This window comes from Ambystoma mexicanum, chromosome 7q, assembly GCF_040938575.1.
Source record: "Ambystoma mexicanum isolate Mex_15411 chromosome 7q, UKY_AmexF1_1, whole genome shotgun sequence".
Lineage (NCBI taxonomy): Eukaryota > Metazoa > Chordata > Amphibia > Caudata > Ambystomatidae > Ambystoma > Ambystoma mexicanum.
Genome location: NC_090941.1, coordinates 490185697 through 490194960, shown reverse-complemented (window position 1 = coordinate 490194960; position 9264 = coordinate 490185697).

The following is a 9264-nucleotide window of genomic DNA, read 5'->3' as shown; positions in this document are numbered from 1 at the left end:
TTCTCTACACCTCTCTCTCCAGTCTCCCGGTTTATTAGAATTTCCATGAGAACCTCATTTATTAGAATCCCCACCAAGTCTTTCCTCTGGATCTTAATCTGTTCGGAAGAGTAGTTCAGGATGATACATTTAAACTCCCCCAGACAAGGCAGAATGGACAATATCGTTAGACCATCCTTCTGCCAAAGTTTTGCAGGCAGAGTTACATATATTAGGGAACCTCCTGGAATTTCTACCGAAGGTCTAAATAAATTACATCATTATCTCTCTGAGGAATCCGTAGGCACGGGGACTAAAGAGTTGATAAATATTCCCCTCTACATTTTTCATGACAGGTGGGATGGCCTTGGAAGTTAAAGGATGGAAGGTGAGACCCAACCTAATTCTGTTGGTAGAAAAACATTTGAGACGAGTAACAAGTAAGAGTGCGCTAAGTCTCCGATAGTCCTAAAAGAAAGACAGCTGCAGCAGTATCAGCATACAAAGCCCCCCAGATCTCTCAAAAAATGTAATGAATTACAAAGGGTATGCTTTAAATCTGCACAATGTCACTGGATATATCTAGTATTAAGTCAAACAATGTTCTTGAAAGTCCATAAAATGGCGAGCAATTATCAGTGTCCAATCGACATAGGTCAATTTATTGGATATTATTAAGGCCAAAGAACAGACATCCAACATTTGTTTCGACCACAGGTCGTCCTCAAGGCTGTCACATCCAAAGTAAAGAAAAATATAATTGGCATGGTCCAAAAACACAGTTACATTATTATAAGGGCAAGAATATGAATGAGATAAAGCAAAAACAAAACCAATCGAAATTATTTCAAATATAAACACAAAATAACCACCTTGGTAATTACATAGCCAGTTATCAATCACAAGTAATGATGAGAGGAATATATAAGGGAAAGAGAGAGAAAGTTCAGGCTAGAGTAACAATAACTGGACAAATGAAACAAGAGTTTAGTCTCTTCTAGAAGTACATTTCTAACGCACAATGTCAAATGCTACCATTGAGTTATGTTAGGATCAAATAATCCTGTCTTGGAAAATAGAACCTTACTGAAAATTGAGTTCGGAGAAAAATAAGAGAAAGAAAAGGAAAAGTATGTTAAAGTGTGGCTTGCAGGAGTGAAATGCCAGTGTTCGGAATTAAACACTTAGAATATACTCATGCAAAATGATCTGGGTTTGATCCCTGCATGTCACTACCACATGCTCCAAATACGTGTCTGAGGTAATCTATAGGTGAAGGAGTAGGCTAGAATCCAGGTGAATTGGTGGGATTAGTATAAACATTGTAAAGAAAAGTGGAAAACAATTTTACCAATCTTGTCAATGGCTGAAATGTGTTTACTGAGTAAATATATATGGAGAGGCATATTCATTATTAGTTGTGGAGGCTTATTTTATAATGAATGAAATTGGTGGAACATCTTCTTACCTGTGATCAAATTTAACTGACACATTGTGTGGCGCTCAATTGAAGATTCCAAAGGGTCAATGAGGGATCCTTACTTAGGGCGTGTGAATGTGGAGAATATTAAATAGATTCCTCCAGTAGGACGTGTGCTAGGCACATGTCTTCCAAATTCTGTCTACTGTTAATTGGGAAAATGACTATTTGCTAGCACCTATGGATGTGACAGCACTATATACATCCATAAGTCATGTTTTAGCAATTCACACAGTTGATTTTGTTTTTCGGGCCCATTTGTTAAGTTGAGCGTCCCGAGGACGAGGCGTACCTGTATCTCCAAGAGTCTTGCGTGCCGAGGTAGCCAGGTCGTGGTAGGGGTAGACAAGTAGCTGGTGAAGTCTTCCGCTAATGAAGAAAAGTGACGCAAAGAACCCACCCCGGACCCGTCCTGTAATACAGGATTCAACTGGGACCAGCTCCTGACGCCACGAATGACACTTCCCAATATTAACGTGGCGTCAGAACAGTGCAAGCACTGATAGGGAAGGTCGTAGATGTTACTGGCAAATACTGGCAAAGTATTCCAAGCAGCTATCCAGGGTGGTGAAAGTTCAAGGTAGCCAGTACAGGTAAGCAGAAAGTTCAAGGTACCTAAATGCGAGTAGCAGCAAGTCCAAGGTACCAATGCAGGTAAACAGTAAGCCCCAAGGTACCAGTGCAGGTAAGCAGTGAGTCCAAGGCACAGATGCAGGATGAAGAACAGAGATCCACAGAAGCCGGAGAAGCGAACCAGGACCACAGGAACCCAAGCAGGAGGCGGGCAACTCAGGCAAATCGAAAAGGAGCACGAAGGGGAACCAGGGGGGGAGGTTCCAGGGAACACAGGAGAACAGGTAAGGGGGAAGAAGAAGCAGTAAGGCAGCCCTGACTAGAGGAGGAACAGGAGAGGACCCAGCCCAAGACCAGGACCAGGACCCAAGAACCCAAGGAACAGGGAAGCGAAGCGGGAGGAAACCAACCGCGTTGAGACGCGGTGAAGAACAAAATCGGATCGCTTAAGTAGCGGTCCTGTGTGAAACCGAGGCTTGAACCGTGCTGCAATGCGCATGCGCGAACGGGTGCCGCCGCGCGAACGAGGCTTGGAACGCAAGCTCGCTCGAACAGCTATGTGAACGGCACCCGTGCCCTACACGGGTCAGGACAGAGAGACTCCGCCGTGGAAATGTGCTCAGAGCAGTGCGTCGTCTCCACAACCTGAGACGTGGGTACAACTGCCAGGAACCAGCACGCCCCCTAGGGCCCCGTCGCCCCGCACAGGTAGGTGTTCTAACACTGTGCCTCCCACCAGAAAGACCCGGAGCACCCGGTTTCCAGGGATTCCTACGAAAAAATTCACGCATCAGACGGGGAGCATGAATTTTCTCACAAGGCTCCCAAGTATGATCACAAGCAGTGTAACCCTTCCAGTCCACCAAAAACTGAAGCCTACCCCGGGAGAAACGGGAGTCACAAATCTCCTGCACCTCAAATTCCGGAGTGCCCCCAACATCTATAGCCGCAGGTCGGGGATGTGAACGACCATACGGATCAGACGGGAATGGCTTAAAGAGGGACACATGGAAGACGGGGTGAATCCGCCAAGACTGCGGCAGATCCAATTTGAATGCCACAGAGGAAATTCGTCTGACCACCCGGAAGGGTCCCAGAAAACGGGGTGCTAATTTAGTCGGGAGATTGTGTACTGGTAAATTCTTAGAAGAGAGCCATACCATGTCCCCAACCTGGAATGCTGGCTCAATACTCCTTTTCTTGTCCGCCTGTGCCTTCATACTCTCACGTGCCTTAGCGAGGGCTCCCGTGGCCTGGACCTGATTCTTCTGAATGTCAGCAACCATCTGGTCCGCAGAAGGAACTGTGCTGGAAGGAACAGGATGAAATGGAATCAACTTGGGATGAAGGCCTGAGGAACAATAAAAAGGACTCATTCCAGTGGCAGAGTGTTCAGAGTTGTTATAAGCCACCTCCGCTAGGTCCAGATGTTTTGCCCAGTTGGATTGAGAAGCATTGGAAAAACAGCGTAAGTATTGCTCCAAAGTCTGATTAGTTCGCTCAGTCAGGTCGTTGGATTGTGGATGATAGCCGGAACTGAGAGCACGCTGGATTCCCAAGTGACAACAAAGTTGCTTCCAAAAGGCAGAAATGAACTGAGATCCGCGGTCTGAAATAATCTTCTCAGGAAGTCCATGCAAGCGATAAACGGAATGTAAAAAGGCCTGGGCCATACTACCGGCTGAAGGCACCTTCTGGAATGGAATGAAATGGGCCAACTTAGAAAAACAATCGATGACCACCATGATGCAAGTATATCCTTCCGAGGGAGGGAGGTCCACAATAAAATCGGTGGCAATAGTATGCCAAGGATAAGGTGCTCTCTCGGTGGGTTAGAGAAGTCCAATAGGTTTCTTTCGTGGAATCTTGACCTGGGCACACACTGGGCAACATTTCACATACTCTCTTGTCTGCCTAGCCCATCCTGGCCACCAAAATTGGCGAGAAATCAGTTCCTGGGTGGATCGAATGCCGCAATGTCCCCCAATCCCAGAATCGTGTAAAGCTTGCAGGACGGCAGTCCGAAGTACCTCAGTGGGAAGGTATAACCGATTATGAACGAAGAGTAGGCCACCGTTCTCCCTGATTAGAGGGTGTTGTAGAAGTAAGGAATATTTGGGATCCTTTAAAGTGTCCTGTAGGATGGTATCCAAGCATTGAGATGTAACCAACAAGAAGTGTTTAGAAGGAAGTAATTGTTGAGCTTGATGATCCAGTTCAACGTTGTTCTCCAAAGAGCGAGAGAGAGCGTCAGCCTTCGAGTTGCGTGACTGAGGAATGTAAGAAATCGTGAAATCATATTGGGAGAAGAACAAGGCCCAACGAGCCAAACAAGAAGTACGACACTGTAATGAGCGTAGATACTGTAGGTTCTGGTGATCAGTGCGTACTTCCACTGAGAATCTTCCCCCCAGAAGATGGTGACGCCATTCCTCAAATGCAGCCTTTATGGCCAAAAGCTCCTTTTCAATGATTGTATAATTTCGTTCACTGGATGTTAACTTCCGGGAATAATAGGCAACAGGAACCTCCAACCCTGTCTGTGGATCGTCTTGAAGTAGGACAGCCCCAACAGCAAAATCGGAAGCATCTGCCTCCACGATGAATGGCCTGTTCTCATCAGGATGATGTAAAATCGGGGAAGTACTGTATGCCTCCTTAAGTTGCTTGAAAGCACTGGTCGCTGCTGAATTCCATATGAACAGAGTCTTACTGCTAGTCAAATCTGACAAAGGAGCGGTTACTTCAGAATAGGCGGGTATGAAGCGCCGGTAGAAGTTGGCGAATCCTAAGAAACGCTGAAGAGATTTCAAATCATAAGGCTGTCTCCATTCCTGAATCGCCCCTACCTTGGCTGGATCCATGTGTATTCCAGAATCGCTAATGACATAACCAAGAAATTCAATGCTACTCTGATGAAAGTGACATTTCTCGGCCTTGGCATATAAATGATTATGATGTAACCGACCAAGAACCTCCTTCACATGACGTAGATGTTCCTCTTTCTCCTTGGAGAATATCAATATATCATCAAGATATACCCATACGGATACTCCAATCAGATCCGAGAAAATGTCATTCATAAGGCGTTGAAAAACGGCCAGAGCGTTGCACAGACCAAACGGCATTACGCGATACTCAAAATGCCCTGCTGGTGTCTTAAAGGCCGTTTTCCATTCGTCGCCGGGTTTGATACGTACTAAATGGTATGCCCCTCGAAGATCCAATTTAGAAAATATTCGGGCATTCCAGAAAGATTCCATAATGTTGCGTATCAAAGGCAGCGGATATCGATCCTTTCGTGTGATGTCGTTTAACTGCCTATAATCCACACAAGGCCGTAAAGTGCCCTCCTTCTTTTTCACAAAGAACAAAGGGAATCCCGCAGGTGACTTAGAAGGTATTATATAACCTTTCTGAAGACAGTCATCCAAGTATTCTTGCAGAACTTCTCTTTCGTGGGGTGATAAGGAATACAATTTGCCATGGGGAATTACTGCATTGGGCAGTAGTTCTATGGCACAATCAAAGGCTCTGTGGGGTGGCAAAGGAATGGTACCAGGTTCAGAAAAGACCTCATGGTACTCATCGTAGTCGGAAGGTACTGAAGACAAGGTACACACTCGGAGCGGTCCTGATCCTTCCGTCTGAGTGGCAATGGTAGAAGATCTGGTACTAGGTCCGAAGGTACAACACTCCCGACCACATTGATTGGAAGCGAAGGTCAAGGTACGGGAGACCCAATCAATAATGGGGTTATGATGTAATAGCCACGGTAACCCCAAAATTATCGGACATGAGGGTGATTTAATCACATCAAGAGAAATCAATTCACGGTGTTCAGCAATCTGTAGCTGTAGAATTCCGGTATGTTGACGAACCGGACCGGAGGCCAAAGTGGTTCCATCGATTACCTCAACCAGAGTAGCACAACCTTTATCAAGCAGAGGTATCCCGTTCTTCTTGGAAAATTCAGAGTCCACATAATTACCTGAGGCTCCACAATTCAGAAGACCCAATACTGTCACTGATTTACTGTGCCAGGTAACCCTGATCTGAAGAGCCATAAGGGCCACCGCAGTCATGGGTGGATGGGTCGTCACAGGAATGGGAAGGACTGAAGAGATCGAAGGGCCTGTCACTGCCTTCCTCAACCGTGACAGGCCTATTAGTTTTCCAATTTATTGATTGGTGTCAATGGACAAGTACTGAGAAAATGTCCGGCAGTACCACAATACAAACAGAGACGGAGATTTCTCCTGCGTTTCTTCTCGGCCTCCGATAATGGCCCTCTTAGTGCCCCTAGCTGCATTGGTTCTAGACCCATCTCCGAACTGACAGGTACGCCTCCAGCCTGAGGAAGAGGTCTGGGAAAGAACCTCTCTAGCCGACGTCTCTCACCTCTTCATTCAGCCAGGCGATGGTCAATACGTAGGACCTGCTCCTGGAGTAACTGCAGTGTGTCAGGTTCGGGTATGTGAAGTAACTCGTCCTTATATTCTTCTCTTAAACCACGTCTGAACAGAGTCTTTTGCGTTACTTCGGGCCATTGTGAGTCCGTAGCCAATTGGCGGAACCGGTTTATATAAGTGATAATATCGCTGGATCCCTGTCTTAAATCCATCAACTGATTCTGCGCCATAGCCGCCAAATTGGGAGACTGAAACACCTCCAAAAATGCTTTCTGGAATGCCACAAAATCATTAAGAATGGGGCTGTTAGCAGACACCAAAGGAGCAGCCCAAGCCAAAGCATTTCCAGTTAGATTTCCCAAGATGTAGCCAATTTTAGCCCTTTCTTGTGTAAAATGTGATGCCCGGAACAAAAAATGTATCCTGCAATGGTTGCAGAATTCTGCCACACGCCTAGGATCACCATCAAACTTCATGGGTACGGTAGTAGCCATTGGTGTCTCTACTTGTGGATTAGCAGGGGTGCCTTGCATGACCATCTGGCAGAGATTGAGATTCTCCTGACGTAATGCCGCCATCTCAGCTCTTAAGGCTCTGACCTCATCATGGATATCCTGGGATTCCTCCATCTTAGTTTCAGAACTGGGGGTAAGGCGTCTCAATCTGTTAAGTTGAGCGTCCCGAGGACGTGGCGTACCTGTATCTCCAGGAGTCTTGCGTGCCGAGGTAGCCAGGTCGTGGTAGGGGTAGACAAGTTGCTGGTGAAGTCTTCCGCAAATGAAGAAAAGTGACGCAAAGAACCGACCCCGGACCCATCCTGTAATACAGGATTGAACTGGGGCCAGCTCCTGACGCCACGAATGACACTTCCCAATATTAACGTGGCGTCAGAACAGTGCAAGCACTGATAGGGAAGGTCGTAGATGTTACTGGCAAATACTGGCAAAGTATTCCAAGCAGCTATCCAGGGTGGTGAAAGTTCAAGGTAGCCAGTACAGGTAAGCAGAATGTTCAAGGTACCTAAATGCGAGTAGCAGCAAGTCCAAGGTACCAATGCAGGTAAACAGTAAGCCCCTAGGTACCGGTGCAGTTAAGCAGTGAGTCCAAGGCACCGATGCAGGATGAAGAACAGAGATCCAAAGAAGCCGGAGAAGCGGACCAGGACCACAGGAACCCAAGCAGGAGGTGGGCAACTCAGGCAAATTGAAAAGGAACAGGAAGGGGAACCAGGGGGGGAGGTTCCAGGGAACACAGGAGAACAGGTAAGGGGGAAGAAGAAGCAGTAAGGCAGCCCTGACTAGAGGAGGAACAGGAGAGGACCCAGCCCAAGACCAGGACCCAAGAACCCAAGGAACAGGGAAGCGAAGCGGGAGGAAACCAACCGCGTTGAGACGCGGTGAAGAACAAAATCGGATCGCTTAAGTAGCGGTCCTGTGTGAAACCGAGGCTTGAACCGCGCTGCAATGCGCATGCGCGAACGGGTGCCGCCGCGCGAACGAGGCTTGGAACGCAAGCTCGCTCAACAGCTACGTGAACGGCACCCGTGCCCTACACGGGTCAGGACAGAGAGACTCCGTCGTGGAAATGTGCTCAGAGCAGTGCATCGTCTCCACAACCTGAGACATGGGTACAACTGCCAGGAACCAGCACGCCCCCTAGGGCCCCGTCGCCCCGCACAGGTAGGTGTTCTAACACCATTCTGCTTCCTATTTACTCATGTACAAATGTGAAGGAATTCTTGCAGTTTACTTTACAGAATAATGTGTTTCTGTTTGATGACACTTTCTATGCACAACTGAAGGGAGTGGTGATGGGGCAAAATTTGCACCCTCATTGGCAAATTTTTTCATGTCCAAATTTGAACAAACCCATGCACTATGCAATGAGGACTTCAAATTGAATGTGGTCATGTGGAAACACTATATCGACGACATTTTTCTGATTTGGAAGGGGACAAGTGATGAGTTTCAGAGCTATGAGAATTACCTTAACAATAACTCTTTTGGTATTAAATTGACGGGCAATTCCAACAGAAACTCTATTGATTTCCTTGACCTCACAATTTATATCTTAGAAGGAAAGGTTGAAACAAAAACCTTCCACGAGGCAAAATAGGTCAACTCAATGCTGCATGCGGACAGTTGCCAATGTAAATCGACCATCAATAACATTCCGGCAGGTGAATTCTTTTGAGCACATCGCAGTTGCAGTCGTGACCAGACGTATTCACAAGAATGTCGGTTTATTAACTAACAGGTTTGAAGAGCGAGGGTACCATTCTGCCTCCACCACAAATGCCTCTCGCAAAGTGAAGATGAAACCAAGAGCGGAGATGCTCGACACCAGCACTAGAGGCAAGTCCAAATCTCAGTCTAGAAACAACATTGATCAGATCACTAAATATACAAGAGATGCCAATGTGCTATACAAGATTGTACACAGACATTGGGACATTTTACGTTTAGACAGCGATATAGTACCTTTCTCACATGAGAGACCATCTTTTGTATATACTAGAGCTCCCACGCTGAAGAATAAACTCTGTCCATCACTCTTGGCTGACAACAGTCCTAGAGGTACCGACTGGCTCAGACTTACCAAAGGGTTTTTTAAGTGTGGTACCTGCAACATGTGTAAGTTTGCACATTCAGACACTCACGAATTTTCAAATCACCTAGGGATTAAAGTTTTGATCAGCGACTTTATTAATTGTCGGACCAAATTTGTGGTCTACGCAATAGTCTGTGTTTGTCATAGGGTACATGTGGGTAGCACCATAAGACAATTATGTATCAGAATTCGAGAGCACATATCCAGTCT